Genomic DNA, 19,858 nt, shown 5'->3' with positions numbered 1-19,858 from the left:
TGGCATTATGACTTTACTTCATGGATTGTGTTATTTTGCAAAGGGGAAGGATCCAATTTATAGGCAAGAGGCTTGAGGGATTGAGGGCTAAGATGCAAAGATGGAAAAAAGCTCATGGAGGGCTCAGATTGCATGAGAGGAGAGCACATGGATTGTGCTTCCTTATAGCCAATCAAGGAGTGACACATGTCACATGGTGAGAGGATGGAGGAAAGGGGAAGGATGAGTCAACAAAGGAGGCTCAAGGGATAAAATCTTCACAAAGACCCTCATAATGACTTGTAAGAGCAATAAAAGGGCTTGGAAGAGTCATTTATGGCCTAGTGGGCTTCATAAAGTTTTATGGTTGAGATATTTTGAGTGTGATGAGAGAAATTTCGACTTGGACTTGATTAGGAGGGTTTTAAGCTTGCTTAGGCTTGTGCAAATGATTAGAGGATGGATTAGGATGGTTTAAGATTAGCTTAGGGATAGGCAAGTGGATGGCATTTAATGAGGGTGGGTGAAGGAGGAGATATTTGTTAACTTTGGCTTGAGTTAGTAATTCTTAACCCATGTTTAGGGAATGTGACAAGGTTAGGAGGGGATTAGGATTAGGTTTAAAGACATCTTCTAGAAGAATCTAGACTTTGGATGAGGATAAAGACTTTCTAGAATAGTCTAGAATTTCCTAGGATGAGGATGAAGACTTTCTAGAAGAGTCTAGAACTTCTTAGGATGAGGATAAATTAGATTTTTAGGAAATAAATAAAGTTTTATTTATTTCAAGGGTTTGGGTTGAGGAGATATTTATTAAAACTTTTTTAATAAACATGAAGATTAATATTTAATCTTAATTAAATATTTTGAGTTGGGATTAGGGGTAGGAAATGATGGGATTAGCCTTTAATCAAAATTAAAGAAGGATTAGAAGATTTTGGAAGAGGTTAGTGGTCTTTAGGAAATTGGCCAAGTTTTGGGCAAAAAATAAATTTTTTATTTATTTTGGGTTTTTTGGTCAATTTATTAATTAAATAATTAATAAATAAGGAAATAATGTTTAAATAAGATTTAAACATTTTTGGGAGGGATTCCTTAATTAAATATTTTTAATTAAGATAAAGGGATTTAATGGCATAAAAATTAATTAATTAATTAAATAATTAAATAATTAATTAAACAAACAATTAATTAATTAATTAATTAATTAATTAATTAATTAATTAATTAAATAATTAATTAAATAAATAAATAATTAATTAATTAATTAAATAAATAAATAATTAATTAAATAAATAATTAATTAAATAATTAATTAATTAAATAAATAATTAATTAAATAATTAATTAAATAATTAATTAATTAAATAATTAATTAATTAATTAAATAATTAATTAATTAATTAAATAAATAATTAAATAAATAAATAAATAAATAAATAAATAAATAAATAATTAATTAATTAAATAATTAATTAATTAAATAAATAATTAATTAAATAAATAATTAATTAATTAATTAATAAATGATGATGTCATCAGGACTTTTTCAGAAAATAAAAATACTTTATTTTCTAAAAGTTTTTAGGTGTCTACATTTTGCCCCTCTTTGATGTGATGCCGCAAGTGGCATGGCATCAAAGATAAGAAAATAAGATGCCCAAGGCTAGAGCAAAAGAGGAGAGAATGGACTGTGAGATGCCCCCTCAAGAAGGTAGCGGGGAGAGAAAGCGAGGCTCGATGGCTTCTTGAAAAGTACAAGAATCTCGGATGAGAAAAGAAACTCAGATTGGCAAAGAGAAGGGGCTGAATTAGCTCAAACTCTCACTATGGGAGAATGATAAAGGAGAATCAGATGCAGAAGAGGAAGCAAGCTTAAGACTTTAGGGAAGGTGGAGGATGAAGGAGCAGAGCGCTATAAAAAGGAATCCAGGATAGGGAGATGGATGAGGGGATTATAAAGCTGATGTAATAGGATTTTAAAGAGTCAGATTGGTGGAAGATGAGTTTCGGAGATCCCTAGGACTAGGATTGTGGATCTCGAAAGATGAGGCTTGGTGGATTTATTTGGATTGGTGGATCCCTAAGACTAGGATTGTGGATCCCTAAAGCTAAAAGTGATGAGTGATTCAAAGAGATACTGATGCATAAGCTGGGGTAGGAGAGACAGATGCTGGATATGGATAGGGGATAATGGAGATGAAGGAAAACCATTGAAGCTTTTTGAGCGGGGGGATACTTCAAAGAGAAGTACCACCATGTAGTTGAGCACTAGATTTGCTATAGGATGATTGGTTAATTGCCAAGGTTACCAAAAACATCAAGGCCTTTTCACCAACCGTCCAAAGGACTGACAAACTAACTCAAAACAAACACGCAAGGATTGCCCCAGCATCACACATGAATCCTAGAGGAAGCAGCATGGAAACGACACTGGAGAACCCACAAGCAGAAAAGAAAAACAAACGAAAGACCTGATCAAGACCTTACGCTCTAATTGCCCCATTCGCAGCATACCATGATATGGAAGATCGTGGCAACCTTGAGGAGGGAACAAGGATATTGCTTGGAAAAGATACTTAAGACCCAAAAGGGAAGATCCCAAATCAAAAGAAAGTGAAAATCCAAAAGAGAGTCGTTTGCCAACGAGATGGGTAGGACGAGGTACTAACAGACCAAGATCAAACATGAGGAAAGCTATATCCTGCAAGGACCTATCAGAGAGCATCGAAGCTGGTGGATTTGGATGAGTGATGCGTCTGGCAAGCTGAACTAAGAAAGATAACACTTTGGTGACAAGAAATCTAGCTAAAGGATGTGTTGGAATAGCTAACCAAGATGTGTGATGGGTGCGAGATGCTGATCAAGGACAAACTGACATGAATGCTGGATATATACAATGGTACTAAGCTAAAGAGGATGTACAAGCTGATGGACCAAGATATGTTACAAATGTACAAGTTTGTTCATGTTTTGGTTTTTGTGAGATGGAAATGTTTGTGAAGGATGTGATGTCTATAATAGGTGATAGGTGGATAGGTAGATGGTTTGCGAAAAGCTTAAGTGAAAATGGGTTTTTTTGTGTGCACGTGATAGTATACAAGCTAGGATACAAGATTATTTACAGGCTGGAATATGGTACAAACCTTGGACAAGATTCAGATAGACAAGGTATGGTACAAGATTTACAAGGTATAATACAAGCTTTGGTACAAGATTTACAAGCTGTACAGGAGGTATTTACAAGCTTCATCAGATTTTGGATATTTGGTTGGAACACCAAGGGAACAAGCAAGTGTGTCTTATGGGATGGTGGGTTAATGGATGAGGAATAGGATAGTGATAGATAATGGATTAGTCTTTAGTACACAAGGTGCCTGAATTACCAGGTTTTCACCAAGGTACCTATCCAAGGCGCTTGAATTGCCAAGTTTTCACCATTGGACGCTTATTTCTCTTTACTATTTTTTTTTTGTATTTTTCAAAAGCTAGGTATACCAAGGATCTTCAAGCATAGAACTTCTTGAGATGAATGATGTTAGTAGGATCATTCAAGAGTTCTCCTTCCGGTGTAGATAGTTGATAGGCTCTGGAGCCAAAGGAAGTAGTGACAACATAAGGACCAAGCCATGTAGGTTCAAACTTGCCTTTCTTTTCTCGATCTGCTTGGACTTTCATGTTTTCTTTAAGGACCATGTCACCTGGCTGAAAGTTTCGTGGAAGCACCTTCTTGTTGAAATTCCTTTTGAGACGAGTTTGATAGATTGTGAGATGATCATAGGCTTGTTGTCGCTTCTCGTCTAAGAGATCTAGCTGGGTGAGCCGAGCTACTCTATATTCTTCATCTGATATTTTCCCTTGCAAAGATATGCGCAAGGAGGGAAGTTCAACCTCTATATGTAGTACCGCTTTGGCACCATAGACTAGGGAGTATGGAGTTGTGCCTGTGGATGTATGGAAGGAAGTTCGATAGGTCCATAGGGCTGGATTTATTTGTAGGTGCCAATCATGGCCGGAATCATTGACAACTTCCTTTAGGATTTTGAGGAGGGTTTTGTTAGTTGCCTCTGCCTGGCCGTTACCTTGTGGGAAATATGGGCTAGAAAAGTGGTGATGGATGTGAAGGGAAGTGCATAATTCTTCCATGTTGAGATTTTCAAAGTTACCTCCGTGGTCGGTGAAGATGGTGGATGGGATGCCGAAGCGGCAAACAATGTGGTACAAGATGAACTTGGAGACCTGAACTCCTATAGCTGAGATTAGGGGGACTACTTCCACCCATTTAGTGAAATAATCTGTAGCTATTATTATCCATTTATGTCCATCAGAGGAGAGGGGTGTGATAGTTCCAACTAGATCAAGGCCCCAATAAGCGAAAGGCCAAGGTGGTGCAATAGGTTGTATATCCAGTGCTGGAGCGTGCACAAGATTTGCATGCTGCTGACATGGGAGACACTTTCTGACAAAGTCACAGGAATCTTCTTCAATGGTTGGCCAATAGTAGCCTGCTCTAAGGATTTGTCGCGCTAGGACAATACCACTCGTGTGGGCATTGCAAAGTCCAGAGTGTACTTCCTTTAACACCATCGCGGCCTCATTTTGGTCTAAACATTGAGAGAGAGTATCGTGATAACCCTGATGATATAGGGTATTGGCTATGATAACATAGTGGGATGATTTTTGGATGAGGTTCTGGCATTGGGTACGTGTGAGGTGAGGGGATATGATACCATCGTTAAGGTAAGCGTGAATCTCATGGTACCAAGGGGATTGGGGACCAACCAAGATACAAACACGGTTTGAATCCTCATTCGCATAGGCAGGTGTGAGGAGCTGCTCCACTAAAAAATCATACTGTGTAGCGGCTTGGGGAATTTCCAAGAGCAAGCCTATAGTAGCCATAGCATCTGCTGCTTTGTAAATTGAAGCACTTGTGTAAACTGAAGCTTTGTAAAATGTTGGGTTAGCTAATCAAGTAGCTCTTTGTAGGGTAATAGCTTTTCATCTTTGGTTTGATATTCATTTAGGGCTTGCTTGATGATGAGCTGAGAATCACCAAAGATTTGTAGATCAGCAATGTTCCATTCTGCAGCTATCTTTAATCCTACTATGAGTGCCTCATATTCAGCTATATTGATGGTGCTAGGGAATTGTAGCTTGAAGGCTTTTGGAATTTAATCTCCTTGAGATGTGACCAACAATATTCCTGCCCTTGATCCATGAGATGTGTATGAGCCATCAAAATAAAGTTTCCATGGGGGTTGTTCTTCAATTAGACAGATATGCTCATCTGGAAATTCTGTGATCAACGGATAAGCATCTATTAGAGGTGCATCAGCTAGGTGATCTGCTATAGCTTCCCCTTTGATTTCCTTTCTATCCACATACTGGATGTCAAATTCACTAAGGAGCATAACCCATTTGGCCAAACGGCCTGTAAGTGTTGTTCTAGAGAGCATATACTTGAGAGGGTCAATCTTGGAGACTAGTTGGATGGTATGACTTAGCATGTAATGGCGAAGCTTTTGAGTTGAGAAAACAACTGCCAAACAAGCTTTTTCCATAGGAGTGTAATTGAGTTCATAACCAACTAGGGTTCTACTAATGTAGTAGATGGCTCTTTCTCTGTTGTAGTCATCAAGCTGTGCTAGAAGTGCCCCTAGAGCAGTAGGTGTTGCTGATATGTACAAAATTAGGGGACGACCAGGAACTGGTGGAACCAAGATAGGGGGATTGATGAGATACTTCTTGAGATGGTCGAAGCTGCGCTGACATAAAGGATCCCACTTGAAGTTCTCATCCTTCTTCAGTAAATGTGAAAATGGTGTACACTTATCTACAAGCTGGGAGATGAAGCACCAAACAGATTGGAGCTTTCCTTGAAGAGAGCGAAGCTGTCACAGTGTCTGGGGAGGAGGCATTTCTAAGATAGCCTTGACCTTCTTGGGGTCAATCTCTATACCTCGTTTAGAAACTATGAAGCCTAGAAGCTTTCCAGATGTGACCCCAAAGACACATTTCTTGGGATTCAGCATGAGATGATATTTGGCTAACCTATCAAAGACTTTCTCCAGGTCAGCAAGATGATCCATGAAGGTATGAGACTTAACCAAGATATCATCCACATAATCCTCCAAAATGCTATGGATGAGATCATGAAAAATGGCTGTCATAGCTCTTTGATAGGTAGCCCTAACATTCTTTAGGCCAAAAGGCATCATGTTGTAGCAAAAGGTTCCCCAAGGGGTAGTGAATGTTGTCTTATGTTGATCCTCTTCTGCAATCTTGATTTGATTATACCCAAAAAATCCATCCATGAGGGACAAAATTTCATGTCTAGTTGTAAGATCTACAATCATATCTATGTTGGGCAAGGGAAAATCATCTTTTGGACAAGCTTTGTTAAGATCTCTAAAATCAGTGCAGATTCTGATGTCACCAGAAGGCTTAGTGACGGGGACCATGTTGGAGATCTACTCTGAATAGTCGATAGGTCGGATAACCTTAGCAGCTAATATTCTTTCTAATTCAAATTTGACCAATAATGCCACCTTGGGGTGCATTTTTCTAAGCTTTTGTCTGACGGGCTTGATCTTTGGATCGACTACAAGATGATGAACTACAAGCTATGGATCAAGCCCTGGCATGTCTTGATATGACCATGCAAATTGACCAATGTTTTCTCTTAAGACTTCAAAGAGGAGATCAGCTTGGTCTTGTGATAGGGATGCATCAATGTGAACAAGTCTGGGAATTCCTGAAGAACCAATGTTGACTTCTCGATTATCCTCAATTAGAATAGAAGACACCTCTGGTCGATTATCTTGAGGAGGCAATGCTAAATCCTCATGTTCTTCTTGTGGCTCTGGATTTTCTTGCTGAGGGGTTCTCATCATTGCCTTAGCTAGTCTCAGATTCACCTTAGTTCCAGTTTTGGGTGTATCAGAACTAGGTTGGGGATTTTCTCCAAAATACCCCTTGGGATCTAGCTTGTAGCTATAGGCAGAATCTGGCTTTGTTTTCTTGTGAGGAGTTTCAGCTCCCATGAATCTTAGAAGTGCCTCCTCTGATGTGAACTCATCGATGTGTATGACACTTGGTTGGTCCCAATCTATGAGTTGTGGATGGACAAGTGGTAGGTCAATGAGGTGGATGGATAGTTCTTGGAGAAAAGAGTCTCCGAGGGAGATTTGGTCTAGGATATCGTCGTAGGCTCTCTTTTCAACTTCCTCAGGAATGTCTTCAATTTTGACAAGGTTGCGGTGAATGTTCGAAAAAGCGTGACCGTTCCCATTGGTGCCCCCAGTTGTGGGTATGCCAAAGCCAAGACCTGACTTTGATTCCCACTTGTGTGCATCGATGGGGCACTGCATGCCTCTTTCTTCTGGTCCTGGACCACCACCTTGATAGTTCCATTTGTCAGTGATGAGCTTATGTTCTTGAGGATACTTTTGGCTGAAGTGATCAAGGCGTGCTTGATTTCTTTGAGGTGCATCCTTATGTAACCATTTTTTGATATCTGGAGTGAGCTCCTCATGAAGAGGGATTTTCGAGGATACAAAGGTTGTTGGGCCAAACTATTTTTATCGAGGAGGTGGAATCTCCTTAGCTTTGTGATATGTTGGTCATCCATGGGCATGTGGATCAAGTGGGAGTGCCTCGACAGCAAATGCATCCGACAGACTATACTCTCCACAACCTTTGTTATTGATCTTCACAGTAGACAGGGTAGAGGTGAGGATGGTTTCTGGGTCATTATAAGTGTGGGATGAGCTGGCGATGGATGTGCTGATATCAATTCCAGGGCAATGGTTTGTATATGAAGCTTCAACCGCATTGCAATAAGCAAAGGGTTCTGGATCAACATGGATGGTTACCTCAGTGCCTTGATGCGAAAATTTGATGCACTGATGGCAAGTGGATGGAACGGATTTCATGGCATGAATCCATGGGTGACCGAGGAGGATGTTAAATGGTAGGTTTAGATCAATAACATGGTAGAGTGTCTCTTGGATGACTGGCCCAACCTTGATTGGCAGCAAAATAGTTCCTTCTGTGGTTCTTTCCAAGTTGTCATAAGCTTTGATGGTGATAACCTCACTGATGATATCTGCCTCAGTATACCCAGCTTGTTTTATGAATTTTAGGGTGCAAATATTCAAGGCTGATCCATTATCTATCATTACTCTTTTCATAGCAAAGTTGGATACCATGATGGCTATGCGAAGCGGAAGGGTGTGATCTGGCTCGACCACGGGTATGTCGATGGGCTTGAAAGATAGGGCACATGAGGAGGATAGGTGTCCAACAAGATTACAAAAATTAGTAGCATTGATATCTGAAGGGACACAGGATTCTATGAGAGCACTGTCAAGGATGTTCTTGTACACAGGACTAGTGCGAAGAAGGTCTAAAATTGAGATTTGGGCTGGCATGTTCCCAAGGTGTTCCAAGATATTGTACTGGCTTTTTGATGGAGCTGATGGTGCTGGTGGAATGGGTGGGCCTGCGATGTTAAATCGTGCTCTTCGAGTGGTGACTGCACACTCATTGTTTGGTCCTTGGATATTGATAACATTAACAAAAGGCTCTTTCTCGGATATACAACCTATAAGGCTACCATAGTCTATATAGGATGAAGTGTGGTCATTGTTCTTCCCATGCTGTTGGTTTGGCTGACAGTTGTTGGTGTTGTTGGTTTTGGTTTGGATAGGTGCTTTTCTAGGATTTTGGTTGTGGTGTGGAGGAAAAGCATTTTGATAGATCTGTAAGCCTGCATTGGGAGAGGTTTGGGCACCAACAGTGATTTCCTTCCGATCAATGAGGTCCTGCACATAGTCTTTCAGTTTCATGCATCTGAGGGTAGTGTGACCTTTTACCCTATGAAATTTGCAGTACTCATTATCTTTGTACCATGCAGCTTTGGATTGGCTTGGGTCAATTTTCTGGGTAGGAGGAAATTTGATGAGGTTTTCCTTGACTAATTTCTCAAAAATGACATCCAATGGCTCACCAAGGGGTGTATAGTTTCTAGGTGTAGGTTGGAATCTAGGCTTTTGTCCTGCAGCTACATTGATGGCATTAGCTTGATTGCTAGACCCTTGAAAGTTGGGTCTTGGATTGTGGTTTTGATAGCTTTGGTGATTATGCTGTTGGTAATTAATAGCTTGTTGATTGTTTGGTTGATATGGTGGGTTGGATAGGTTTTGAGAAGGACCAACAATATTCACATGTCTGGTGTCAGTGATGCCATTTGTTGCAACGTGCTTGTTTTTGTTCCAATTCCTAGACTTGTCATTGGAATGTGATTGATTTTGGTTGGCTTCCTTGTAAATCTTGACCACACCATCTTTAATGAGTCCTTGCTCAAGGATAATTCCTTTCTCTTTGATATCTTTGTAGGTCTGCAAATAGTTCATGGTCATGTGCTGAGCCAAGCTAGGATGGGCATTATCAATAAACATTTTCACCACATGGCACTCTGGCAAGGTGCAGGATATGCGGGTGGTAAGGGTTTGCCATCTTTGCAGGTATTCAGCAAGGCTTTCTCCACCTTTTTTCTTAGTGTGGACAAGGTCAACTATTGATAGCTCTATTTCAACAAGATGGGCATATTGGGCTACGAATGCCTCAGATAATTCAACAAAGTTTTTAATTGTGCCATAGGGGATTCTATAAAACCATTCAAGAGCTGGTCCAACCAAGCTTTTGGGAAAAAGGCGCAAGAGGAAGACATCATTGTATGCTACGTCCTGGCAGTGCATGTAAAATTATTTGATATGTGTGACAGGGTCTCCTTTTCCTCTGAATTTGTCAAATTTTGGTACCTCAAAGTGTTTGGAAAATGGTGTCATGGTAATGGCTCTGTCAAATGGATAAGGACACACATTCTCAAACTTGAATATCTTTGGATCATTCCCTTCTTGGATGGCTTTCAGAGCTATCTTCATTTGCTCCCATTCTTAATTGATAGGTGATGGCTGGGGTGCCCCCAATGTAGGAGTGCCTTGAGGTAGGTATGTGCTGGATGGGGCCACTGAATATGGATGGTTGTGAGGGATTTGATGAAAGGGATTGTACATTGTTTGGGTGGCTACATGGTGGATGACAGGTTGCTGAGGGGGAGGTGGCGCATATTACTGCATGTGCTACGAGGCTTGCTGTTGATATGGGATTTGAGATTGGGATTGAGGAACATAAGCTGGCTGTGGGATAAATGGATTGCTTTGTGGAGGTAAGGTATAAGATGGTTGTGAGGATTGGGGAAAGGATCAGCGGGCTTGTGGGGTTTGACCAATATATGTGGGTTGAGCCCCCATTTGGGATGGTATCTGCAAGTAATTGGTGGTTGGATGGGCTGGTGGATTACCTCCTAGAAGTGGCATTGAAAAGTAGTTAGTAATTGCAGGTAATGGATTAGTTGGTGGTGGAGGTGGTGGGAATTGAAATCTTGGGAATGGAACTGATGGGGTTTGATAGCTTTGTGGTTGGATTTGGAAGCTTGGTAGAGTGGTGGCAGGGGTTGGGGTCACTTGGGAGCTTGGTAGACAATTGGTAGTAGCTTGTGGGATTTGATAGCTTTGTGGAGTGAGGGTAGTAGCTTGTAGATTTGTGGCTAATGGTATTGAGCTCCCAAGACCTAATGGAAATGATGGGATTGTGCTTTGGGCTGCGGTGAACAAGCTAGGGGTAATGAAAGGTTGATTACTTGGCCCCATGGGTGGCATCCCTATTGTATATTGCTGAGGTTGGCCAAAGATGCTAGCACTAATTTGGGAGATGGGTGGATTTGGAAGGCTAGGTTGGGGAGCAGCAGTAGCAATAGTGAAGGGGGTGAATGGTGAGGTGTTTTGGGTAAAGGGGGTTTGGAGCGGAGAGGTATGAACCAAGGATGGAATGGTGGTGGCCAAGTTGGCTTGCGGCATGGAGATTTCAACTTGGGTGGATGATGGTATGTTTGGGTTTGTTGGATCATATGGATTGGCTAGAGGCTCTTCTTTTGGCATATATTGAGGATAATTTGGATCATAAGAGCCTATGGGTGGTGGTAGCTACCCAAACAATAGGTGAGATGGATCTGATAATGGAGGGGGTCTTCCAAAGTCAAAGGTTCATACATTGTCCCTTTGAAAATTAGCCATGATTGTCTCTTTGTTCTTGTCTATAATGGCGTTTACCAATACTGCATTTCCTAGTTGGTTCATGAAAGCTTCAATGTCAGTAGGTGATGGCATAGCTTTCTCTGGGCTGAAGGATGGCTGAGTGCTCAAGGGGGGTGAGGTTGTTCAATCCAAATGACAGGGCTCCATTGTTTCTTTCTTCTTGGCTAAGCGAGTGACAGGTGGCATGAAAAATGCTCCTAGGGATGGGATGCAACAAATGCTGGTGGATGCAAAAAAGAGGGAAAGGCTTTTCCATGCAAATGATTTCCTAGGTTGAGGCAAATCTATATGGCAAAACCTAAGGAGGATTGGGTTTGGGATTCTAACTTCAAAGATATGTTGCCAAAGCACAAAAGGTTTGCTTTCCTATGTGCAAGCTTGGTGGTGATTGTGTCAACTTAAGGATAGATTGATGATCTTTTAGGAAGAACACGAGATTGACCACTTGTGGATCCCAACCTTTAGCTCAAGGTGATGAGGGATAACAAGTGACAAAGCTGGATAACATTGGTGAGATTGGTGGATTATGAAAGATTTTAGGAATGGCAAACTTTTGGCAAGGTGACAATAATTTTGAAAGCTTAGATGTGTAGATTTTGGATTGCTGGCTAGATGGTTTAATTCTAAATGAGATGGATGAGCTAATAATGCTCAAGGGGACAACCTAAGATGGCTGGCTTTTCTACAAAGATGACTCTAAAGTGAAGCTTATCCAAGAAGATGTGGAGAAACAAGGGTGTCTAATCATAGAAACCATGCCTAGTTGGTAAGGCATAAGCAGGATTAACTCCTAGATGTTAGCTAATTTTGATGTTGCGCTCTAACCAGGCCTCTTGAAATGCTTTGTTGGTAGCTTTGTCCTCTGCTTTGTGGAGTTTGGCAATTCTTGGGCTTGGTGTTATTTCTTTTCTCTTGGCTAAAAGTTCTTGGTATGCTAGAGATGGTTTGAGTTTAACTTTGTGGAACTTCTGTTTGGGTTTGGGTTGCTTTGACATCAATTCCTGAATCTACTTGGCTTTGAGAGATCTTGGTTGTTTTGCTTCAACTCATTCAACTTCTGGAATAGGCAGTGACTACGCTAAGTATGCCCTAAGCTAGGATTGACCAAGTTTGGCAAACATTCTTTCAATAAATAAAAGATCAAGCAATAGATAGAAACAATCAAATAGAAGTTTTTGATTCTCAAAAAGTGATACTTGCGCCAAGGAGTGTGTATGTTCTACAATTTTTTTGATCAGTCACCTCAAACGCATTAACATCCTAGATGGGTGTCTACAAGGCTGACAGTTGGTTTAGCTAAGGAGTCCTCGATATACCCAAGGTACGTGAGGCCCAAATCCGTAGATGAGACCAAAAAGATGTCACACAATCGAGAGGAGCGGTAACCCACTTCTCCTCTTTCACTTCTCAAGGGTATAAAGTTCTTTGAGGCTTAGCCTGAGTGACAAAATCTTGATCCCAAGAGAGGTGTCTTTTGATTCACCTCCCAATTCTTATACTCCACCAGAACGCTGGAGTTGAGGTCATCCAAGGGGTGATGAAATCGCCAAGCAAGCCTCCTAAAAAGAAACAAAGTTTTGCATCCTAATCTTATGCACCCAAGATGGCCTCAAAAGATGACAAGGGGATAGAAGAATTGGATGACCTTGGGCTAAAAAACACGCTTGTTCTTTTACCAACTGAATCTTATGTGTGCTAATCTAGACTTTGCAAGCACTCATGTTTAAGAGACAATGTTCAATTCCAACTTGAAGCACCAACAAAAGCAAATTGATCGAAGAATGCAAACAATAAGAAGAGTTAGGGTCAACAAAAGAAAACTCGCGCACCCGGAGGCCCTCCACATCAAGTATCGATTAATTTTATTTAAGGCATTCAAGATTGAGTGTGAGTTTGTTTTAAGCCCAAAACAAAAGTGTGTGAGATTCAATTTCAAGCGCACGCCCGGAGGCTCTCCACATCAGTTGTTGTTCAATTTTAGTGCCCAAACTTGAAGTGTGATCGATTTAATCTAGATTTTTGATCATTTAAGAATTTTGATAAAGTTAAAGAAAACGTTCAAAGACCAAGTGAGTGAGTTAGATTGTGGAACATTTAACAGCTTTTTCAAGTAGACCCATCCCCATAAATGGCACTAAGATTGCAACCAATGGTTAATATTTGATGGGTGATTAGAAAAGAGGTGAGTCCAAGGAACTACTCAAATTGATTTTGGCAAATTTGTATTTTAACTTAACAAAGTTTCTTAAATGTCCAAAAATCAAACTTTACCTAGATTGCATGTGGAAAAGAGATTTGTTTTGTTCAATTTTTAGAAGCTCCAAATGAAGTGTTTGATATTTCAATGGTTAATTGATCTTTGGCATTCAAGATTGGATTTGTTGTTTTAATCATGCATTCAAGGAAAATTTGATTTTAATCCATGGCATTCAAGAGTGTGTTTAGCAACATGCATTCAAAGACAAGTGATTAAACATTCAAGTTTTTTCCTTTGAGCATTCAAGATTGAGATTTTGTGTGTTGTTTTAAGAACTTTGAAGTGCTTTGTTTTAACCTTAGATCATTCAAGATTGTTTTGGACTCAAAAGTGAAAATGACTCTTTGGACTTTGGTTTTCATTCAAGATTTTGTGTTCTAGTTTGCATATTTTAAGCCCAAAAATGATATTCCTAGATTGTTTTGATGCATGAAAAATCTAAGAAACATTCAAGATTTTGCAACAAGACATTTGTTTGGAACAAATAACAAAGCTTTTAGGATAATTTTTGGCAACCATTTAGGACTCTTAGTTTTCATGAGATTTTTAAAAGAACTTTAAAATATTTGCAAATGAGGTTCATTTTATCCTTGATTGATGCTTTGAGTTTGATTTAGATTTTAGTGTGCACTTAGTGTTGATTTTGAACCTTTTGAAATGGAAACTTGAAGTGCTTTTTAAATTTCCAAAAATGAAGTGTTCCTAACTTTGCATGAATGCATCTAAAACTTTGATGTTGCAAGGATGCAAATGATTGGATTGGTTTAGTTTCACTTGTTAAAAGTTTTTTTTTTTGGCAAATTTTTAGTTTTTAATGGATTTAAGTATGATTTGGGAGTTAAATTTAAGCACTAATAAGAAGTGTGTATGATTTTGCTTCCTTAAAAAAAAATGGCCAAGATCTCCCACAAGAAGAAGAAGAAGAAGTAGATGGAATAAGAAGAATATAGACAAGAAGAGGAAGAAGAATTTCAAGTTCTTTGTCCACCTATAAGCTTGAAAAATCTGCAAACACTATGAGATAGATTATGAGCTCCTTTGTCTTCTTCATGCTCATGAGGACCTACAAAACCAATTTATACAATCCTACCAATCACAAAAACAAGTAAAATTAGCCAAAATCAGAAAATGACATACAAAACTTGACTAAAAAAGCTAATGAAGATGACCCATGCGAGGTCCCACCGGGCGTGCCAAAATGTATATGAGCAATGTTAGTATGCTAATAGAAACCAAATTTAAATAAAGCTTCTACAAACTAAACAAAATTCATAAACTTCAAGATAGACTAAGATGAACTTTCAATTGAGAACATGAGCCATTAATGGGCTCTCTCAATGAGAAGCTCTCTTGTTGAGTAGCTTTGTCTAAATAGATAGGATGTATGCTCAAGCTTATGCTTCAAAAAGGGCTTCAAATGGAGTTGGAATTTGGGTGTGAGTGTATGGTTTTGATGTAAAATGGCTTCTCAAAATGGAATTATGACTTTACTTCATGGATTGTGTTATTTTGCAAAGGGGAAGGATCCAATTTATAGGCAAGAGGCTTGAGGGATTGAGGGCTAAGATGCAAGGATGGGAAAAAGCTCATGGAGGGCTCAGATTGCATGAGAGGAGAGCACATGGATTGTGCTTCCTTAAAACCAATCAAGGAGTGACACATGTCACATGGTGAGAGGATGGAGGAAAGGGGAAGGATGAGTCAACAAAGGAGGCTCAAGGGATAAAATCTTCATAAAGACCCTCATAATGACTTGTAAGAGCAATAAAAGGGCTTGGAAGAGTCATTTATGGCCTAATGAGCTTCATAAAGTTTTATGGTTGAGATATTTTGAGGGTGATGAGGGCAATTTCGAATTGGACTTGATTAGGAGGGTTTTAAGCTTGCTTAGGCTTGCGCAAATGATTAGAGGATGGATTAGGATGGTTTAGAATTAGCTCAGGGATAGGCAAGTGGATGCAATTTAATGAGGGTGGGTGAAGGAGGAGATATTTGTTAACTTTGGCTTGGGTTAGTAATTCTTAACCCATGTTTAGGGAATGTGACAAGGTTAGGAGGGGATTAGGATTAGGTTTAAAGACATCTTCTAGAAGAGTCTAGACTTTGGATGAGGATAAAGACTCTCTAGAATAGTCTAGAATTTCCTAGGATGAGGATGAAGACTTTCTAGAAGAGTCTAGAACTTCTTAGGATGAGGATAAATTAGATTTTTATGAAATAAATAAAATTTTATTTATTTCAAGGGTTTGGGTTGAGGAGATATTTATTAAAACTTTTTTAATAAACATGAGGATTAATATTTAATCTTAATTAAATATTTTGAGTTGGGATTAGGGGTAGGAAATGATGGGATTAGCCTTTAATCAAAATTAAAGAAGGATTAGAAGATTTTGAAAGAGGTTAGTGGTCTTTAGGAAATTGGCCAAGTTTTGGGCAAAAAATAATTTATTTATTTATTTTGGGTTTTTTGGTCAATTTATTAATTAAATAATTAATAAATAAGAAAATAATGTTTAAATAAGATTTAAACATTTTTGGGAGAGATTCCTTAATTACATATTTTTAATTAAGATAAAGGGATTTAATGGCATAAAAATTAATTAATTAATTAAATAAATAATTAATTAATAAATGATGATGTCATCAGGACTTTTTCAGAAAATAAAAATAATTTATTTTCTAAAGGTTTTTAGGTGTCTACACCTAATAGGGCTTACTTTAGAAGAGTGAAAATCAGTAACTAGTTTCTATTGGTGGTTTTTCCCAAACTGAGTTTCCACATTAAATCTTGGTGTCAAATTTGTTCATGCTATTTTATTTTATGTGTTTGCAACTATGTTAAATTAATGGTAATCACATATAGCATCTAAAGGTTTATATGTTAATCATTTAATGATCTAATCCAATTATTACGAAGTTACAACATTCTGTGTGTTCGCCAAGCTTTAGTAGTAATCAGTTATCTATTTGCATTTTGTACTGACATCTAAGAGATCTAGGGTTTATTTTTGTAGTAATTGATTCACCCCTGCCCTATTAGTTACTCCTCTAATATTTCCAATAGTACGAAGTTATAAATATTTTATCCCTAAGGTGCATCCACCTTGATTTTACAAAGCCAAAAGAGTAGAAAATCTTGTATGATTTGTTTGAAGTTGGGTCTAGATCTACAGATCATATAACTGATAATGGGAAATAGCTAATCCTTAGGTTATTTTAATCTTCACCATCTTGGTTTTAGGTGTCCTTATTACTTGGTAGTGTAACAAAAACCAACACTTTCTAGGGTAAATCCTTTGGATTAAGGTTGACCTAATAGTCATTTGTAAATCATTTAACCCAGTGACATTCTGAGTGAATGGTCTAAAGTCCTCTAACTAGGTTCACTCCTAATAGGGTGATTAAAATCCTTTAACATGGTCACATTTAATAGTGTGTTGATCAAATAAGAAAGATTAAAAATTGAGTGTCATCACACTTAACCATTTTCACTATGCATGCTGAGTACTCAGTAGAAGTCGAGCTAGAATTCCAATGTGTCGAGCTACAGATAGTGTCAAGCAAACCATAGTAGGTGTCAAGCAAATTAGTTTAGTATGTGTCGAGTAAATCACGAACTCTATATGTGTCGAGTGACACAGAAAGGTAATAGATGCCGAGTTGTTGACATGCCAAGCTATGTATAAGTCAACAAGTGTTGATCAACATAGGAAACCAACAGATGCCAAGTTACTCAGATCCAATAGGTGCCGAGTAACACAGGAATACTATAGAGGCTGACCAACATAGGAATGCTATTGATGCTAAGTCAAGTAGAAGTTATAGATGATGCTGAACAATCCAGAATGAATAGTGTTGAGCATCAAAAAGATCATATGTGCCGAGCAATGCAGGATCAACATGAAAGTTTGTGCAATCACAAACTAGGATGTGAAACATTTATGCATGACTCATAACAAGATAAGGAGATAAGATCAAATCGTTTCATTTACCTATGCAATCAGCATGCAACCAACCAGAAAATTTGAGTCAGCATGCAGCCAATTGGTGAATTTCAAGGATTTGAGTGGGAACAATTTATTCAAAGATGCATAATGTACCACTAATCCATATAAGGAAGTTTTGACATTATTTAATGAGGATTTGAATGAAGAAGAAATAGAATAGCCAAGTACTAAGGTTGTTGCCAAACATTTGATGTTAGAGATCTAGTGGAAAGGTCATTATCTAGACATCTAGTTGATCAGAAAAAATAGGAAACACAACCAGCATATCAGAGCTAGTAGAGATCAGAGTTTGAAGAGCAGATCAAGAGCCTAAGATCAGCATAAGAGATTGCATTATATCAGGTGTATCATTCCTATACTCTCTCACAATTGTATTAGGAAGTTGAAAATCCTATTGAGTTAGGTAGGTTTAACAGCCTTATGTAAATCTTTTAACAGGGTGACACTTCATGTAAAGTGTTTGTAAATCATTTCAATAGGTCACATTTGATAGTGTGTAAAGCCTTTAATAGGGCAGGTCTTTAACAGGGCAAACCATCAGAAGTGGTTGAAATCAATTGCTGCAGTAATTTTGTGGGTATCATCCCCACCCCAGTTTTACCTTCTTATTCTTGGAGGGTTTCTGTGTCACCAAAATCTTTTGTGTTATGTGGTGATGCATGTTTACTTTTTGATTGTCTAATGTTTATATGTATGCATGGTAATTTCAGTCGTTTGATATTAAGGATTTGATAAAGGTAAAAAGCTAGTACTTTTGATTCACCTCCCCCCCCCACCTTCTCAGAAGAACTCTTCCCTCTAAGACATTCCAACATAGTGTGCATTGTAACCTTTAACAAGGTTTGCCTTTCACAGGGTATCACTTCATAAGAGTGAAAAAGAGTAGCAGTTTATTGGTCATTTTTTTCAAATTGGGTTTCCACACAAATAATTGTGTCAAGTGTATTACTAAATCTATTATGTTTCATGTTTACATTTCTACAAATTGATTTGATAGTAACCTACAAGTTTTAAGTGATTGCATAATCTTGTGGATGCATGCATGATGATAAACGTTTTATGGGTTCACTAAGCTATGAAAAGTTTTATTTATGCATCTAGACCTTGTATAATTGATTCACCTCCCTCTCTTAGTTATCCTAAGGAATTCCAATGGGAATGGCTAAATAGATTACCCAAAGGATCTATTTATTCATGGAAGGATTTTGAATATTGTTTTAAGGAACAATATGTTGACAAACCAAATGCTAGCTATATATTGAGAGAGTTCAATAATATCAAAAAGCTCCAAATGGAATTTGTCCTAGAGTTTAATGCTAGATTTTAGAAAGGTGAGTATAAATTGTTTCAGCTTATGAGAATTGATGATAATATTTGTCTTACTACTTACTTCAATTATTTTGAGGTTAAGATGGGATATCAATTAAGGGATAAATAACCAAGAACTCTCACAGATGCTTTTAGGACTATAGCAAATATTAAAAATAATATGAGGATCTCTGGTAGGCTGGAGGGTAAAAGAGATGACTATAGGTTGTTTGGGGGAATAAATAATAAGAAGGATGATCATAAGCCTCTAAAAAACAAGAAGCAAGAAGTTGATAAGATATATTAGGTCCTTAGTGCCATCAAAGAGCTTAAGATTCCCATGAGCAGAAATGATAAGGTCAAAATGCAAATAGGTCTCAATTCTAAAGGAATTTCAATAGACCAAATAGGTCGCAGAATTATCCTTACAATACTTAGTAGAAAGATGGAAAACCTATTGTCCCTCCTTCTAAAAATGCAAATTAGAAGATCACCCTTAATCCTTTACAAAAGGTTTCAATCAACATGATAGATGATTGTTGATGGTGTATAGTATACCAATTACCCCATTCATCACAACATTGTGTTGGTACAATGTCCCTTTTCACATGTTCAAGTGAAAATGAAGAGAAGTCTAATCATGAATATGATACTAATGATGTAGGATGTAATATGGTTGAATATTATTATGATGATGTCTCTAATTGTGAGGATGTTAACAATCATGTGTATGAGTATAGGAAGATTCATGATGTAGCACATCAACAAATCTTTTCAAATGAAAAGGAAGCTAATGATACAACTTGAAATATAATGTCATCTATGAATGAGGTGGTTTTCAAGAAACCCACTAAAGAATATATTGACAAGAATATTGCCAATAATGTTGCACAAGTGCAAACAAGAGGTATGATAGCTAGGAATGAAGGGGGTAAAGAAACAAGTATTTTTGTCATGAAGACAAATCCTAAAGAACCTAAAGCATGTAAATATAAGGATGGATATGATATTAAGATAAATAATATGAGAAAAAAATGGGAACCTAAAAAAAGGATTCTTCAAATATTCCAAAGGCTCAAAATAAAGTTGGAAAAACAGAAGGAGAAGAGTTATCTAAAGCTATTGAGAAAAAAGAGAAGAAAAAT

The sequence above is a fragment of the Cupressus sempervirens genome, chromosome 7 (assembly GCF_028749045.1).
Source record: "Cupressus sempervirens isolate cs-2001-9-10 chromosome 7, ASM2874904v1, whole genome shotgun sequence".
Classification (NCBI taxonomy): Eukaryota; Viridiplantae; Streptophyta; class Pinopsida; order Cupressales; family Cupressaceae; genus Cupressus; species Cupressus sempervirens.
Note: the sequence above shows the minus strand (reverse complement) of the source record.